This window comes from Oxyura jamaicensis, chromosome 3 (assembly GCF_011077185.1).
Source record: "Oxyura jamaicensis isolate SHBP4307 breed ruddy duck chromosome 3, BPBGC_Ojam_1.0, whole genome shotgun sequence".
NCBI classification, from domain to species: domain Eukaryota; kingdom Metazoa; phylum Chordata; class Aves; order Anseriformes; family Anatidae; genus Oxyura; species Oxyura jamaicensis.
The window spans coordinates 38,559,572-38,578,530 of record NC_048895.1 but is presented as its reverse complement, the minus strand read 5'-3'; the positions used below and the strand labels follow the sequence as shown (position 1 = coordinate 38,578,530).

At 40.1% G+C, this 18,959-nt stretch overlaps 1 protein-coding gene across 9 annotated transcripts in view; it reads left to right on the top strand.

Annotated features, from left to right (window-relative positions):
* CHRM3 (cholinergic receptor muscarinic 3) overlaps positions 1-18,959 on the top strand; it is a 274,880-nt gene that overhangs the window by 71,734 nt on the left and 184,187 nt on the right. For 7 of the 9 annotated variants that reach the window (XR_004749566.1, XM_035322254.1, XM_035322249.1 and 4 more), the window contains one exon: positions 11,053-11,165. The exons of 1 other annotated variant lie outside the window; for it this stretch is intronic. The gene's annotated coding sequence lies outside the window, so the exon portion shown is untranslated. Of the gene's footprint in view, positions 1-6,768; positions 7,137-11,052; positions 11,166-18,959 lie in introns of those variants that run through there. One more of the 9 variants, XM_035322253.1, reaches the window with a different exon arrangement.

Sequence of the window (18,959 nt, the reverse complement as noted above, 5' to 3'; positions counted from 1 at the left end):
GGTAGCATGAGATAACAGTCATGAATAATAAAGACAGAGGGATAAAGTTGTGACCGCACAAGGGTATTGTGTTTTAATCAAAGCATCTTTTGTTGTTGATGTGTTATTGAATTATTTTAATTGTTTTACTATGGGCTTTTGAAATAGATACAACGTAGAAAAAGAACAGTAACCTATCCTTTAAACCTTCACCAGCCTTGAAATCCTCCTCCTCTATGAGGAGTTGATGGGTAAGGGACAGCGGGCGCTGGATGCTTTTGCCCTTTTCTTTCACTAGTTGCCTGTTTCAGAGGGGTAGTGTTAATGAACTCTGGTGATGCTCAGTGGTGCTCATCAGTCACACATGGCATTAAGATATTTTGCTTTGCAAAATTCCCGACCACTGTCTGTGTGTAGGTAGGGAGGTGCCAGCACAGGAGCGAGGCTGTGTGCAATGCTGGGCCCATTCTGGCAGACTCGCTTGTGGTGCCATGCTGCTGCTGGAGTATCCCTACGCATTTTCCTTATCCTCATGTAAATGTTTGGGTCCTCATTCCAGTTTTCTTATTTTATTTGGGTAATGCTGATTTTTCATTCTTGAGTAAGAAAACCTAAAATCACTTTTGTGCTTCTGACACGAGACTTGGAGTCTAAACAGACTGTGGTCACTTACTTCAAACCCAAATACAATTCTGAGCAATATTTCAACATTTTTGTAATGCTTCTATCTGAAAACAGACAGAACTGTGCATTAACAGCCTGCATGCAGGCTTCTTCCAAGGTGGTTTGTGCTTTCACAGAGGCTTAGTTGAGATTTCTCTCTGAATTTCACTCATCCTTTCCTGGCCAGATGGCAGAGCCTAGGATGGGAGACTAGAAAGCATAGGAATTGCTCAGCCACATGCCTGCTGTGCGGAATCCCAGACGGATCACGGGGGCATCTCAGTGGGCCTCACCTGGAGGACAGGACCAGCTCAGCCTCCAGAGTCCAGGTCAGCAGGGGTGCAGGAGAAACCCTGAGGCTCCCCCAGGGCATTGCTGGGGAGATGAAGCCCCTCCTGCAGCACGGTGAGCTGTGGGCAGACATGGAGGCTGGATGCCAGCCTTGTGCCTGGGAGAACTACCATTTCTGGGCAGTTTGCAGGTCCACCCAACATTGCCTGGACGTACGGCTCTGTACACATGCCGTGGTGAGTTTCATACAGAGCCCATGATCTTAGAGAACCTCTAAACCTGGTGTTGGTTCCCCAGGCCTTGGAGCTCTGCTTTGAGCCAAATGGGCTGCCCTCAGCTTTCTGAGCTGCCTTCACACCTTCTTCTGCTGTCTGCCTCTGCATTTGTTTAAAAACTGTGGCAACAACAACAGCAAATTAAGAAAATAAAAGCCTCCCACCCTCTCTTTCTTCTGTCATCCTCTGGATCCTGCAACCATCTTTCCTCACACCCCCCATTTCCCATCTCTCTGCACAGGGCATCGAGCAGGCCTCTCCTTGCTGGGAGGTGTCCCTGGCAGGAACACTGTGTACAACGGGAGGAAAAATGGCCTGGCTTTCAGTTGCTTTCAGTTGAAGCGTACAGTGCCAAAAAAGCCTTGAAAAGCATGTAAAGAGAAAAAAAAAAAAAAAGAAAAAAAAAAAGTTTCTTTTATTTTGCACCCTTTTGGCACTTTTCTGATAGAATATGGGAGAAGCAATTCAGGAAATAAGCTAACACATCCTGTCTAGTCTATATTGAAAACATATTTTTAAGTTTTGTACTTTAGCTTTTACTGGGCATTTTACGGAGCAACTGAATGAGGAATATCCTGATGTCAACCTACTTAGCCACGTTTTGACTCCATGGGATCCTGGGTAGTCCCCAAAGTGGAAGTTTGCCATAGCCATAACGTTGTTTCTGAGACTTTGAAAGCAGAAAAAGCCCATTGGCAGAGACCTGTAGCCCAAATATTTGAACTGGGAAATCAGTCACTGAGAAGAGAGGTTGACGTGTTGTTTCATTTTAACAGTACAAATATTGCTCTCTCTGGAGCACAGGCATTTGTACCTGTTTCATCTGCGAAAAAGGTATTGGGATGAGGAAATTCAAAGGAAGGTATTCCTCTTAAGTCTGTCAAGTACTAAAAACTATGGGTACTCTTTCATTTGTATTTCTAATTCTATTCTAATGAAACAAAACGAGAATAGTATGGTTCTTCAGACATCTACCTAAAGTTTATGGTGTGATTATTCCTCCATATATAACGCATTCGTCCTTGTTTTTTGGATTTTTTTTTTAATATCTGAAGGTTACTCCTTAGGTCATAGCTTTTATAGGTTTAGCGTAAGCCTTTAATCTCACTTTAATGATTTTTGGTTGTAATTTACTCTCATAATGATTACTAATAAATCTACCACATAGCAAAGTACAGTACATCCTGTAGTATCAGCATTCTTTATCTTATTTGTTTATATCTAATTAGCAGAAAAAATACTGCCCATCTCTTCTTATTTCCCGCAAAAGGACCTTCCTAGATGCTGTAATAGCTTTGTGTCTTCCTAGACATGCAGAGGAAGAGTGATGGAGAAGAGGAGCAGTCATATTTGGCTACCAACATCTCGGTCACGGAAACAGCGTCAGTTGTGAGGGAAAGCATTGCTGATTTTTTTGCTGTCATTGCCTGGGGTTAAGTTGCAATAAGGATTATACTAAAACAGAAAAGGTTTTAAATATTGGGTTTTATCACCCCCTATAAAATCAGTAATACAATTTGACTATCTGGGGTTTGTACAATGTGTACTTATGCCTTAATAACAGAAGACATCTGCTGAACTAATTTGCTCAGCAATTTAGAGAGTTGCATAGACTGTGAACTGATGGATATTCGGTTAGCTCAGAGCCATTTGAATTTCCTATATTTTATGCATTCTAGCAAAATTACTTGTTCCTTGGCTATTTTGCTATCCTGTATTTTCACAGAAAAATAAATGTGTTAAAACTTTCTAACTCTTCTTTGTTCCCATCTCTTGTGACTTCCCTTCTACTTTCAGGAGGCTACTTCCAATACATTTCTTCTAGCGGCAAGAAGAACATTTGCTGGCTGTGCCTCTGCCATCTCCACTGTCCTTTGGTCCCTCAGTGAAAATGCTCTGGCAAACGAGTCCATTGGTTCCTTTCCCTGAGAGGCAGAGTCAGTCCTCGTCCTAGTTCCTGTATTCTCCACTTTGAGTTTCTGGCCTTCCCTTGTCCCAGACCTATAGCTCCAAACAGGCGGCCCCTTAACTGTGAGAGCATTGCTAGCAAGCTTCAGGAGAGAACACTTGCAGTGTTCGATAACTCATCCTAGCCAAGTACAAGGTAGGGGAGGTGCAGTACCGCCGCTTTTCAACTTCCTCCCAGCTGGGTTATAAAACATCATTATTTTTTCTCCAGTGCTCTCTGCTGCACCCTTTTAGAAGTGCATGTATGTTTCTGGCTTTAACCTCTAACTGTAAAGTCCCTGAGGGTTTTTGACTGATGCCTGACTGTGCTGTTGTAAGCACGCTGATGCTGGCTGTGTTTCAGCTGGTAGCATGATTTAATAAAAAAGCAGCACCGACTCACATTGTTGAGGACTCAATACTGATTTATGGCTAGGCAGCAGAGCAGGACATGAAGTTTTGGGAAAATATTTGACTTCCCCACGTGTCTCTGAAAGAAAATTACCAGGGAAGTTTTTTACCAGTAATTCTCAAATCTCCATATCTGCAAAATCTTTCTGATTTTGCAATAACCAGCTTTTCCGCTCACTGAAGAGTTTTCTTCAGTTTAGAAGGTACAAATATGAAGTTCCTTTCCATTCTGAAGTGCCTCTAGGTTTTCTCTATTTTTTTTTTTTTTTCTTATTGTATTTTTGGGGGAGATTCAGCACTTCATACCTGCATCCATCAGTAGAGAACACAGTACAAGATCCAAGACCCTGGAGCTAAGGCCTTCAGAGCAACTATGTGCATCATGATGAGGGAAATCATAACTAATGAACATTAGACAAACGTTACATCAGTAGTTGCCAGGTGAAAACCACTGATGCAACTAACATGAAGGCCATGAGTGCACCAGTTTTATCGATAAGGTTAACACTAACATCAGTGTGTGCACTGCAAATTGGTTGGTTATTGTCTGCTTAAATTACCTTTAAATTACTTTATCCTGTTATTTGAAGGCTCTGTAGTTGCTCATTTCCTTCCCCCACATCTTAAAATTCTGTCTTTGCTCCCAAGAAACCAGGGCTGTTTTCATTAGTTTGTAATCCCAGCTAGTGTGTGCAGTGGTGTCTGGTGTGCTTTGTACCAGTGAGGAGGAGGAATGACCCTTTTGAGGAGAGTAAAACGAGGCCCTGAGCCACGCTCTCACTGCTGAGTCCCAGCCCACATCATTGCTGTTGACACACGTCGAAGATGAGGTGCCATGAAGCTGTTCCAACCTCATTCCTCCCAGGCAGGTTTTATTACGACACACTATAGGTGATATTTCAAGCTTTGTTTATTTTTTTTACACAAGTGATGACATGGCTGGCATATTTAGATGTTTATTGTTAATTATCACCAATTCATTAAGGGATTAGTAACTGTTCTGCGGGCACATGCTGAGTACAACCACGTTGCTGCTCTCTCTGGATGAGCTGACCAGAGGAGCCGTGTTCTGCTCTCAGACTTCATCTGCGGTCAGGGCTGGATAAGACTTTGTTCCTGGATAAGGAGTCCCTTCGGTCTTGTTTCTTAATGAACTGTTATTGCTGGCCAATAGAATATCTGTTCAAGCCATCAGTTCTGACTTTGCTCCTTACTCTCTTGCTTTAAAGCATTCCTACCTCACACAGGCAACAGGGGAGGAAATAACAGTATGGAAAATGTTGGGTTGGGTTTTAACTGTGATGTAGCACCACAGGCTGCACAGGAGCTTCTGTAGTTCCCCCAAATATTATTTGGTTCACGGAAGTTGAAGATACGACTGCTTGATTTGCAAAGCAGTGTCAGGGCTCTTTGCAGAATTTCAATGTGCTGAGAAGCAGAGTCCTTGGCAGGTGGCATCTCCTTTATCTCCTTTCTGCTGTTGATGCATTAAAAATATTTGGGGGGCGGTGCCAAAAGAACCGTTTTCTGCCAGGTGGAAAATAAATCTAAAACTGTTCCTTTAGCATAAAAAGAAGAAATAGGTAGCTGACAGGGACAGAGCACAGCTGTTCCTGACCTCCATCAGAAAGAGCTCGGTTAGAGGCTGAATACTGCTGTGAAAGTCAGTCTTGCAGCGTCTGTAGGTCACGGAGAGGATGTGCACGGCAGCGCTGGAGAACGAATGTCACATTTTCATTACATATTTGCTCAGAACAGAGCTCTCTCACAGGAAATACATTAGCCCTATTTCTTTGCCTGATGTCCTGCTAATGGAAGAGAGTGAGTGACAAGGGAAGTTCATGGGTTGATTTAGGAGGAAAGACTTTTTAAAATCACACAGCTTTTTAAAATGCTACTCATGGTAGTAAAAGCATAGTTTATTCCCATGCATGTGCACGTAAGAGATGATATTCAGCATCTGCTGATATGAACTGACATGTTGACTCTGTTGTTCTGTGCCCTTGCAGCAGCAAAACAGGTATTTTTCCCACAAACAGCTTAAAAGCCACACAGGCAAATCCCAACGCAGCATCATGAGGCTTCACGTAGATATGAAGTAAATAGCCTAAATGCAGATGCGAGCCATGGTTTGAATGGGAAATTAAGAGCAAAATGTCTATCGAAATACTGTAATAAATGCTCAGCAGAAATAATAGATACCACTAGTGACTCTGCTGTACAATTCTGCCTATATTTCAAACCACATTGATTCTGTTCACCAGTAATCAGTAATTCATTCTTATTTAGAAATAAATTAAAATGTTTTATAATATTATATATGTCATGGTATTGAAGCATCAAGGCAGATAGACTTAAATTCATTGCAGTCACTGAATGAGGATGTGGTAAGGTAGGTGATCACTGTGAAAAAAAGCAATGAAGGCTGCAAGGGAAATGTAACTTCTGTTTCACAGTCTCATTTTCTCTACTACAAACATCGCTTACTGTCCAGAGATCCCAGGTGTATGGGCCTTCCTTCCTGAGATTGAATCGAAAATCTATTATTTGAAAAGTTAGTATCAGCCAAATCTTTGAAAATTGAGATTCTTTGAACAATGCATGCTGCCAGATGCACTTTTAATTAACTGTGCTCCTAGTTACAGCTTAATTACATTTTTTGGACATTTATTCTTTTTGGAAAATAGCTTTTTAATGGAAAATCATATTCTTTGGCCTCTGAGGAGCAGATTTGCTGTTGGAAGAGTGAGCTTGATTGGTTACACTTTGAAAATAGGTCAGTGGCTAATAGAGTTTGTATAAGGACTAAAAAGCACTTTATCAGCGCTCATTAGGCATTGTGGTTATAAGGTCTCGCTGTTAAAACAAACTTGAGAGTTTCAAGCAATAACAGGCTACTCCATAGATCTAAACCATTGCATATTCATAACATAAAACAAAGTTTGATTAAAACAACAGTTACAAGAGTTGCCAGGGGCCAAAATGTGCAGTCATCTGGATATGATCCAGTTTTGTTCATTATAAGGGGACAAATCCAGTTTCTCTTCCTGCTGTACACAATTAATATATTGTTAGTGTTCAGTGAGTTATAATAATCAATTGGCATTTAACATGCCATCAATGCAGATCGTGGCATAACAAAACCTAATGAGAGAATTTCATGCAGATATGTGCAATCATATATGTAGCGATCAGTTTGAATATTGTCAGTGATTTAAAACGAGCTGTGTGTTCGGTGTTTATCATAAAAGCTCCTTAGCAGTCGTACACATTTACGCAGTGTGTTCTGGTTAGCACAGCATGGAGCTGACAAGGCTGTTGGGTTTTTCTGCTTGCTCGTTGTTAACACTCTGCCAGGCAGCAACCACGGTTCAATTTAGAAAAGAAAGGGCGTCAAGAAGTATGCTCTGATATAGAGTTGCATTTACATAAAATGATCTTCTCTGTGATGCATTCTGATGAGTGAAAATTGATGTATGTTACAGGCAAGCGTGTGTTTTGGAGGGATGCATGCTGAGCTTCTGAAGCTGCCATGGCACGACAGGTTACATGGGTGAGCTGCTCTTGGAGGTGGGCAGCAAGGGAGCAGGCGTGCATGGCCTAGGTAGAGAGAGCAGGAGGGCCTCTGAATGTTATCAGTGTCAGCTGAGCATTTGCAATTAGCTCTTAAGATTAGTCTTGCAGAGGTTGTGAAATACACACACTAAACCTGTGGCTTCCGATTAGTTTTCAGTGCAGGTTGCTTGCTAGAAAAAGGCTACCCTTAGTGAAATGGCGGCACAGATTTTGATAGAGAACAAACCTTGTGAACTACTACTATCAATAATGATTACATCATTCGAAGCAACTTTTCTAATTAATGAAATCAGTTGCTAATTCATGTTCCATCTGGATGCTTACATGGCTGAAGAAATTACCCTTTTCTAGAAGCACTTGTGCAGAGGCAGCAGCGAGGCATAGGAGTGGTATAAAGGTGGCTCCAAGGGAACCCAAGCTTAAAATTTTTGACCCCAGCCTTGGAGACTATGTTTTTTGACCCCAGCCTTGGAGACTATGTTTTTGCACTTCTCTGCCCTTAAAACTGGAGTGTGCTGCCTATCCTGCTGGAGGCAGGCACTGGTGCCAGCCCCTGCTCCAGCCGTGGGGCTGACTGCACAGTGCCAGTGCGCGGGGAGCGCGCTCTTTCCCCTGGCCATGTGTGCCTGGAGCTGCAGCTGGGTGCTGTGCGTCTGCCGGAGAAGGTGCAAGTAGACCCTTACCGTGCCACTCTGGTAACAGGTTAAGACTGGCTACAATGAACAGATTTGTAGATGCTGGCATTTTGGATGTCTGTGGGTTTATTTCCCTTTTTTCTTAAAAAAATAAAAAAAGACACCTGCTTAAAATTTTATTATTGTTGTAACATAAGTTACTGCAGCAAAGAAGTCTCAGAGTTTAGTAACTTTAATGTTTTGTAGCATCTTTAAAAAGCCTCTGTACTGAGAATACTACCTTATTTGTTCATGCACACTCAATGGTGTTCATCCTTGTAAGGTTTATTTTTCTTTCATGCTCTTACGGTATGTGAAATCATGAAAGTCATTTTATGCTATTAAATTTTATGACAGTCAGAATAACAGAGGAATGCCAAAACTTCCATCATTTCAGTTTTGTAAATGTCTTCTTGAAGGATAAAGGCAGTCGGCAGACTGTATAAACACCATTTTCAGTTTTAAGTTGGTCACTAAAGCATCCATAAGAGCAGCTTGTTCATCTAGCCCTGCAAATCTTCCCACCTGAATGGCAAAGGCCTCAATAATATGATTAAATGATGCTTAGGGGCCTCTGTTAAAATGTTTTAGTGACTTCGCACTTCACGGCAGTGAGTCAGCTCTGTCATATTTGAGATGCAGGGACTGATCACGTGAACGTTACTACTCCATTGAAGTACAGCCATGCGCTTACCACAAGTCACAACAGTGTAATTATTAAAGAAGGTGCAATTTTTCAGGAAGATAATGCGACTGTTGTTGTCTGGCTGGACGCTATTTGGTTTTGTTGTTGTTTGTTTTGGTACTTCAGTCACCTGAGGTCTAATCCTCTCCAAGAAAGGTTGCTCTTGAGGGGAAAATCTGATTACCCCATTGCTCACCTGTTTGTCTGGGCAAGGCCAGGCTGGTGCCCTTTTGTGATTTCAGAGTTGGAAATGGTGAAAAGAAAGTCATTTAAATACAGTAACAAACAGATCAGTTCACCTAAATATGTTGTGGGAAGAGCTTATTCAAGATATGGCTCTTGCAAGACCCTACCTGGAAAAATCTAAAGGTCCTGTAAAAGACCTCAGCTGACCATATCAAAAGTTTCATGTTTTATTTGAATTTAATAGCCAATAGTTATCTGTAAATCTTAGAAGTTTCTACTGTATAATACGTTGGCATGTTGTAATTAAGCTGTGAATTTGCAACACTGTGTTAAAATTCCCGTGTACACATAGAAATGCTGTCTTCGGAGGTGCAGTATTTCTCCAAACAAGGGCGCGAGCATGTTCGGGTAGCTGCAGAGCCAGGCCAAGCTCTGTGCCTGCCTGCAGCCACACTACCCTACCCATCCCTCACACCAGTGCTGCTGGTTTTGTAGCCAGGGGTGAATGGGTGGGGAGGCAGACCTGGCTTGGGGAATGAAACATTCCCCAATTCCCATTCCCTCCTGCTGAAAGCCAGCGGGGACACAAGAAGCATGAGCAGTAAGTAGCCTGGTGAAGGATCTGCTTAAAGTTGCAGAGAGCCTGCAGAAAGCCTGGCCCTGGTTGAAAATATGTAGTTTTATCCTTTGAAAGAGCCTTAGAAAAAAAGTGCAGGAAAATATTTATTTAGAAGAGTATACACATCAACAATGATTGGATGGGACTGTAATGTCTTCCTAAGCGTGCTTGTTTTGACTTTCACAGAAGTCTCCATGGTGATAAAATATTCTCATGTTAATGTCAATTAAAAATTTATTTCTGTTGTAAAATAAATCTGGATAAGAAGATTTGGTTATAGTAAATCTGTGTGGTGACATTTTCTACCCATTCAATTTTCATAAATTTCTGTGTGCCTTGGAAGAGCCTGTAATTCCGAGTTTCTAAACAGGTTTTTAGAGAAGAAAAGCAGCCCAGAAGAGTGAAGTGTTTGGAAGGGTCATGCAGCTGCCCTCCAGCTATTAACAGAGTTTAGATGTAGGGGGCAAAAGACGAAAACAATCTGTGGAAAATGGTCAGAAAATTACACTCATTTTACTTAAGCTTTTCCCTTTAAAGGTGAAAAGAAAATCAATTTGATAGTTTTGAAGATCTGCACAGTTCCATGGAAAACATAAAACCCCGCTTGAAAGAGATTTTTGAAATCTCATTCTGTATCTGATTAAAAGTGAATTCTGGACCCCCTGGTTTCAAAATGTTCTGTGAAAGACCAACCACGGTGTTCTGATCACACACTCACTTTAGTCTTGACTTTATTTTAACCCCGGTTTTGAAATAAAATACAACTGAAATAAAAAGCCTCTTTGGAGAGAAAATCCTAAAATCTGAAAATAATTAAATGGGATGCTTCAAAATTGTGAAATTATGAAAAAATATCCCAAATTAGTCAATTTTCTGGGTCACTGTTTCTGCTGCACCTCCTTTGGTGCAGCATGGAAGAAGGGTTCCCTAAAAGTATTCTTCAAGCTTCCCTACTAAGGATTTTTTTGGAAAAGCAGGATTGTGCCGGCATCACATGTTATTCAGTGAACCCCATCAGCTGTATCTCAGCTGTACGGCCACTTGGCGTAGAGCCCACTTCTCCTGCCTTACAGCACATCAGCTGGGCTGAAAAATACAACTCCAAATCAGATCCTCCAATGAGCTTCACATCGGTCAGGTATTCACGTGCAGTGAAAGAGAATTGGGATGAATACTATGTAGGTGTTGATGGAAGAGAAGTGATCCTTGCTCTGGGTGAGCTCGTTACCTAAGTTAAGCAGTGTGCTGAGTATTAGTTGAAGTGTGGGCATCGTCAGCCTCCTGTCAGGCCATGTGCCAGCCCCAGAAGGGCAGCCCAGCCTCTGCTCTACTCTTCCCTGCACTTAGTTGATTTGTGTGTGCACATTTTGTGCTTTGGCGCAAAGTTTGGCAATGCAAATTCCTGCTTAATAACACAAAATGAAAATAAAGTAGTAAGCCCTCGCAACCACTGATTTGAGTAAAAATGCATAAAACTATTATCATAAAACAACAACGAATAAATAATCTGAATCCTGGAAAGTCTGAAAGCTGAAAAACCTTTAAAAGTACCACAGATTAAATATCTGAGCAAAAAATGTTGCAATGATTTCAAGAGAAACTATTGCTGGATAATGATGGTGTGCAGCAGGCTTTTTCTGTCTTTAAAAGTATGTTTCAAAAAGCAGTAAAATGGAGAATTTTATTTTAAATAAGGAACACTCAGTTTTCTCTATTTCACTGTTATGATTTTTTTTTTTTTTTAAGATCTTGATGGTTATGGCAAAATCTTTCGGCAGTGAGTGGTATGATGGGCTACAGGTTGGATGATCTACAGTCATCTGAAACATGATATATACTTCTCCTCCTCCTTGTCCATGGTGAGTTTTGTTCCTGTATTACATATACCTATTAAATACTTGACATTTACTTCAGAAAAGCTGCATTGGGTGGTGCTCACATTGCTTACATATGGACTGGCCTAGCATTGTTTATTTACAGAATGCATAGAAAACAGCTCTTTAGCTGTTCAAGGATATTTAAAAAAAAATAACTTTAAAAAAGAACCTTAGAAAAATGCCTCCCTTTTTAGGTGATTTTGGAGCTGTGCAAACATCCTTATACATACCTGGAAATGCTTTCTCTCCCTTCAGCTTGAAAGTGTCTTTATCTCAATGTGTAGTATTTTAGGTCAAATTAGATTCAAGCTGAATTGAATGCTCTTTTTATTATCAGACATATCACAATGTATTCTAGGTATTAAAAACAAACAAACAAACACTAAAAACCTTCTCTGTAGCTATGTTACCGATATAGTTCAAAACACACAAAAAAAAAATAAGTTGGAGAAAATATTTAGACAGAAGTTTTCAGTTTTATTTTTGGACTATGTATTTTGTGCCTACAATTACTCTGCTTGTAGTATTCATGAGCAATGTTAAGTATTGTGTAAACAATAATATTAAAAGCAAGGCTCCTCATAGTATAACTGAACTATCACTTCTGATTTACACAGTGTCCAGACATGCAATAATGAGATCCAAAGCACTAGTTGTTCATTTGGCTAAACACAAGTTCAACATTGACAAACCAAATTTGGATATCAAAATGTTCCACTGACTGCTCTTTAATACATCAAAAATAGCAGCCCAGTCTCCTGCCCAAATATCAGGTTAAGTATTCGAGGTTAAAGTTCTATCTGTCTCCCTCTTCTCTCGTTTGAGGGTTTTGACTAGGCTCATACGGCAAGGTTTGTTTGATATTGGTACTGAATTTTCAGAAATAGCTGAATAACTTTGTTAAAATCTGTAAATGTTTCTTACCTTAAGCCTATGTCTAGGGTTCAAGTTAAAAGAAAATATGACACTGCCTGCATGAAATGTATCCCTCTTTTATACTCCTGTGCTAGATTTCAGAGTCCTTAAAAGTATGCAAAAGTAAGGAGAAAAGCAGAGATGCAAGCTGTGAGAACAGAAGAGGGAAATTAATGGCATTAGTCAAAGCCATTCTTATGATATGCTTAAGTACTGTAATGAAGTGACACAGAGGCAATACAGTTTCCAGAGATGTGTTTACACTTGATAATGGAAAGACATGTTTAAATATCCCGTATAAATGGATAGGGATATTTGCCAACTAAACTGGTTACTGTTATTTTTGGTGGAAGTAAGTTATTTACACAGTGAAATGGCCAGATATATAGCACGCCTTTTTCATCCTTTGGAAGGCATCTTCCGGCTGCCTCTCTTACAGTTTCAGCTGGCTTTGCATTTCAAATGACATGTCTCCCAGGTACTAACCATACCACTCTGACACCGGAGAACCAGATAAATAGAAAGGAAAACATCACCTCACTTGTTCCTACCGGCAAATTATTGGAAATAATAATAATAAAAAAGGGATACTGTTTAATGGGTTATCTAGCAGCTGTTGATTCTGAGAAGCAGTTCCCCAGGTATTCATCGAGTTCTGCATTGTTCCCTAACCAGGCTTTTTATTTGTCGAATTAGCTGATTTGCTTCAAAGACTTGACCTTTTCTTTTCTTCTCTTCCTTATCAGCAATGTGCCATGCATTTCTGAGTCTGTTTTTCCATCCTGAATATGCACTGATTCATGATGAAATAAGGGCTTTGTGATAGGTCTGCTGGAAGGACTAACTTCTTTAAACAGAGAAAAGGATGTCTGTCCTGTTATGTGAAAACAGGATTTGGTCTCCTTTTCCAGAGGTCTGCCACACCACACTTTACTGCAATTGCTCCCTGTGTCCACCAACGTGAGAACAGAATACAGTCCACAGTGGTTCTTTCATCACCAACCAACCAACCAACCAAAAAAAAAATAGTGATAGCGATGCAGTCTTAAATTCTAGTTTAAAAAAATCTCATTTGACATTGCCCTTACGATTAAAAAACAAACAAACAAACAAAACAAACAAACAAAAAAGCCCGCTGCTTGCTTTGGCAGTCTGTTTATCAAGATCACTTCTCTTTGTAGTCATACCCTTCAAGCAAAGAGAGGACGTGTGTGAAGGGTGTCTTGGCCTCCCTCTCACTATCACGCCCACTCTAGTAGGTTCTCAAAAGCCCAGAAACAGCCCAGAGCGTCCCTCTAACCAGATTAAATCTAAGGTGAGCATCAGAAAGTAAACTGAACATCGGCGCATGTGACATGAATCCTAGAGGATTTTCTACCACTACTAACTAAAGTAGCTTGAGGAAAGTTATTCTGAGATTAAGTAGTCCTTATTTGTTGAATTCAAACCCTACAGAAGAACAAGGAATATTCAGAACAGTTAATAGACTTTTAGAATCTGTAAAATAATAAATATAATAATAGTAGTTACAGTTTTCTCCCAAATCTCATACTCAAGTAGCTAGACCAGGTAAACCTACTGCAGAAAGATACATTAAGTTGATGAAGTCAGGCTTTTGGAGGAGGTGGTGAGATACAAGAAGTTACCTGAAAAGGAAATGGAAAGACTTACAAGTGCTAGAAATAGAAAGTTATACATCAGCATCTAGTTATTGACTGTCCATTGTAACTTCATTTTGCATTAGACCAGCTGATAACAATTTTGGCTCTTTTTTTTTTTTTTTTTTTTTTGGCTGAAAAGCACAGTCAGCTCTTCAGAGATTAAAAACAAAAAAAAAAATCAAACAAAATCTGAACTGCCTCCTGTATATTGAGAAAATTCATATGGTATTTTAATATTTAAATGATTATTTTTTTTAATACTGAATATGTAAAGTCAGCACAGGAGGACAAAAAAGCTGTGAAGAGCAAATGCCAGTTGCTGTTTAGGAGACATGATAATTAAAAAGAGAATATATAAAACATTAAAGGTCAGGACGTCTACAAACAAGATAAGTGGATCAGACCATACATTAAGTTTTAAGAATTACCAGGGAATTTTAAGTATATAGTCTCATCAACTTACTTGGAAGGCACTCTGAAAATAAGTGTAAGAAACTCAATAAAAAAACTGTGTTAGATACCCCAAAGTCCAAAGACCAAAAAGCTGTATTTTGGAGTGTTATATACCATGGACAACAACTCGCAGGGACAACATCAGCAGCTGCTCAGCGGTGTTACAGTTCTGTTATCCAACTTAAAAACCAACCCAACAAAATAACCACCACGTACTAAACCAGCAACAAGAAAACATGGAAAAGGCCTAGCTCTGGATCTTGATTGCAGATTGTTGTGGTTTAACCCGGCCAGCAGCTAAACACCACACAGCTGTTCGCTCACCCTCCCCCCTCCCTCTCTGGGATGGGGGAGAGAAACGGGAAAGTGAAGCCTGTGGGTTGAGATAAAGACAGTTTATTAAGATAGAAAATAATAATAATAATAATATGTACAAACAAGTGATGCACAATGCAATTGCTCACCACCCGTTGACCGATGCCCAGCCCAACCCCGAGCAGCTGCCCCCCCCACCCCGGCTAGCCAGGGTGTATTGTTTAGTCAAGTATTGTCAAGTATTGTTTAGCATGACGCCAGATGGTATGGAATACCCCTTTGGCCAGTTTGGGTCAGCTGTCCTGTGTATGTCATCTCCCAGCTCTTGCTGCACCCCCAGCCTGCCCGCTGGCAGGACAGAGCGAGGAGCTGAAAAGTCCTTGGCTTAGTGTAAGCATTGCTCTGCAGCAATTAAAACATCAGCATGTTATCAGCACTCTTCTCATCCTAATCCAAAACATAGCACCCTACCAGCTACTAGGAGGAAAAATAACTGTCCTAACTGAAACCAGGACGTAGATGCATTTCTCAGCTCAAAACAATCTATGGCAAAAAGCATACTGAAACCTCCTATACCAACACTAAGTAATGGAAAAGCTTGGGTTTTGGATATTTCTGCTTCTAAACTCTAGTTTTGGCATCTCTGTGCTGATAGCTCGTTGCAGTTCAGTGTTGTATCTGAAGTAACGTTCTATTTTTTGAACTGTAAATCAGTATTAGTAAGTATTAAAACCAACCCATTTTTTCTTATTTCCATTGCTTTCTTCTTGTGGAAATTCAGTGTTCTGTAGACTGATTTTGGTTAGGGCCTTACTCCATCAGTGCTCACAAAGATGCTCACTGAATCTGGGTCTGTCCTCTCTGCCATGCCAACTGCTAGCTGGGCTTTCTGAACGCTTCATGGGCTTCCTTTGGATGCCAGAATAAATGACATAACAGGTACATGGAAGGAATCAAAATGAAGCATGAATTATTTATTGTAGTGATCACAATCTTACTGAGATACAGCCTGAACTGAGATGCCTGCAGCTAATAAACAGAAACAAATGAACAGTTGTTAAGATTTGACTTGAAAATTTCTGGTTCAGGTGAATTTGAACTAGGTTTTTAATGTTGTGCCAATATATTCAAATAAAGTTAGGATTCCACTTTACCCTTTTCCTTCCATTTTCACATGCTCCTCTGTACGTCATTATCAAGCTGATAATGTGAAGGACTGCCCTATGTAAAGAGCCTTGTGCCAAAGCAGTTTCAAAAACCACAGAGAAACTAGGCTCAAAGTTAGTTATTGCTTAAGGCAGTTCAGTAACCTAGGAGGAATTGCTGGTGACCTGCTGTCTACTAAGGGTTTTCTAGTGGTAAGGAATCTCAGCTAAGGATTCTCTGTCAGTGTGTCCTGATTGATGTGCTAGCCAACAGAGCAGTGCATCATCATATTTTCTCTTAAATGGGGTCCCAGTAATGAGAATGGGATAAGATTTGGCTTTAAATTAAGTGTTGCAAGAAATTGCTTTATCTGAATTGAAATGGTGGAATATCTTCTCTTTCTCTCGGTTTGCGTTTTTGTGTGGTTTTCTTCTGAATTAATGCCAAGTAACTAGTTCCATGGGATTTTTGCATTAAAAAAGACAAAAAAAAATAAATGTGTAAAGATGCTTGGAAAGAGAAGAGTCAGTATGGTAATGCTAGTGTTGTGTTTAATTTCTATACTGTTTAACTGCACCAGGCTCTTAAAGTGCTTATTTTAAAGTGCCAGCAAGCTTGCATCAAAACATATCCAGTGAGTTAATAATTAATTTTTAGCCTTTCTACTGTGCTATAAAGGCTATTTTAGGGATAGAATAATAATGCAATGGCAGCCATTTTCTACAAAAGACCAAGGTCTTGCCAATTTTATTAGGGTAAAAAAAGCATATGCAAAAACTAGTAAAATGATTGTTTTTGTCCTTAGAATGTTATTCTATTTTTTTTTCCTTAAACAGTTAGTGATATAAGAATATTTTACATGTACTGCACAGCTGTTTTTTCTTCTTTTTTTTTTTTTTTTTACATTTATTTATTTTATATATATATATTTTGTTTATTTTCCTGCTGTGAAGGTAAAGTTTCCAGTGGAAAACCAATACACGGCACAGAACTGTAAGGCTATTATCAGTTTGCTAGGGGAGGATCCTGGAAAGCTGGAGGTGTTTTAAATGGTGTGTGACCTAGGAGAGTATTATCTAGGCGGAACTGCCCTTGGTGCCTTAGCACGGGTTCCTCCCATCCAAGTTAAACTGTGCCAAGCTGCAGCAAAGTAGTGCAACAAACTCACAGATCTTTTGGAAGGGAGAGATGGCTTTACTTTAGATAATCCCAGATCAAGTTGACTTTACCCATTTATGTTCTCACACCAGCATGCTCACAACACCAAAATATGTGTCCAGGTGATCTGACTAGCATCATTTTTGTGCAGGCTTGGTGGCCAGGAGATGCCAGCCATTGCATCCTCACCATATCTCTTGGATTTCTCTTGATTAGTGGTAACAGACGAGTTTTGGGGAAGCTCTTTTACATGATGGACCCAATGGTCACTATATTTTGATCGTTTGCCTCAGACTTTTACTTACTTCAACCTCTAGATTTAAGGCTGCTGTGCTTGTGTTGCCATTTCTCAGGGCATCTGCGCTGGCAGGAGGGTGCATTTGGTGTCACCACATGTGGCATCGCCCCTGCTGTATGCTTACACTTCTGGCCCACAGCAGTCTGTTAAATTGTGTAACTACTGTAGGGGGAATACCTACGGCATACACCTTGGGACAGTTTTGGATACCGACCTTGAGAATATATGCTGAATGTTTACTATGAAAATTTAGAATCTTTAAGTTTCCTAGGATTAAGTACTCAAAAATGTATCTAGAAAATGGAATTACATTTCTTCTTAACAAAACCTGGGAATCTGCACAGTCTGTAGTGGGTATTTTCATGGCACTAGAGTCAGACAGTGCTTTCTGCATCCCTGAGAAGCCTGAGTTTGGTAACTCCCAGGGGTCCTCACAGAAAGGTTTCAATAAGTACTTCTAGGGAGGGAAAACAAACAAACAAAAAAGACCAAAAAAAGGTTTACTGTTTGGAGCAATGATCATTTTTTCTTTGTTCTTTTGTAGTTAGCGGGCAAAGTTCCTTTCTGCTTATTGTTTTGGAGGTTTATGTTACATAAATATATGCGTTGGAACTAGATTTTTAAATGAGCATAATTCAGAAATAAACAAGATAATATTGAGATGTTTAAAAGCTGTGTGGCCTCAGCTTCAGGAGAATAAAAGTTGTCCTTTGATAACTTTGTCCTCAAATGTCCTTTGAGAAAAAAATAAAATAAAAAAAAATATAATAAAAGCCTGACAGCAAAAAAAAAAAAAATGTTTCTGGTCATCTAAATAACTGGAATACTCATGAATAATTAGAGACAGCAGTTGGCTGTCAGGCCGCTCACCCCCCAGGTGTGACCATTGCCCACCCAGGTGTGGGCAGACATGGCTCTGTCCTTTCTATGGACAGCTTCCCATCTCCTCTGCTCTCATCCCCTCTCCCACCTGGGCTTATTTTGTGCCACAGACTCCCCCCTGTCACTTCTTGAGGAACATCATCAGGTTTCTGTTGGCTCCAACCTCCAGTGAGTAAGTCTGGCTGGAGGCTCTGCTACCAGCCATGGTGGTGCTCCCCCTGACTTAGTGTCTGCTGCCTGTTGGCCAGTGGGACCTTTTGACACCCAGCAGGTCACCGATGGAGCTGCTGAGCAATGCAGGCCATCCTAATTTACCTCCGTAAAGAGATAAGGATTTGTTTTTCACTTCCACTCTATTTCTATTATTATTTGTAGCATATTAAAGTTACCCTGTAATTTACTGAACAGCAGAGAACTATTTTAAGGTCCTGTGCCAGAATTAAACATATAATTATTTTGAGACTCAATCAAAAAGTAGCATGGCAAAACACAATTTAAAAAAAATCAGGTGAGAGTCACTGCAGCTCTGTGACTTCCCACTGATCAAATGCGTATATTTCCTATCACCTCTCACTTTAATTATGCTTTTTTAGCTGGCATTAGCAACAGTAGAAATAGGGAAACACTGGTTGAAAAGACACAGCTTTTGAAAACTAATTTACATATTTCAGCTAAGAGAAACAAAATCTAAGGCTTTGAAAGGACTAATGAAGTGCTTGAGAAGGGGAGGAATGAGTTTCATAAGTTTAATTCATGCTGCTGCAGCAGGCATCCACAGTTCAATTCTGCATCAATTGCTTTTAGATGAGCTCTGCATTAAATCTGAATAAATTTATTTAGAAATTTATATGATTTTTTAAAAAACTGTTGTCAATAAAAGCATGTAGATATTGTCAATCTATTACCTTGAACAGAAATATCTCATTGAGATCAGAACTGCTGCTAGAA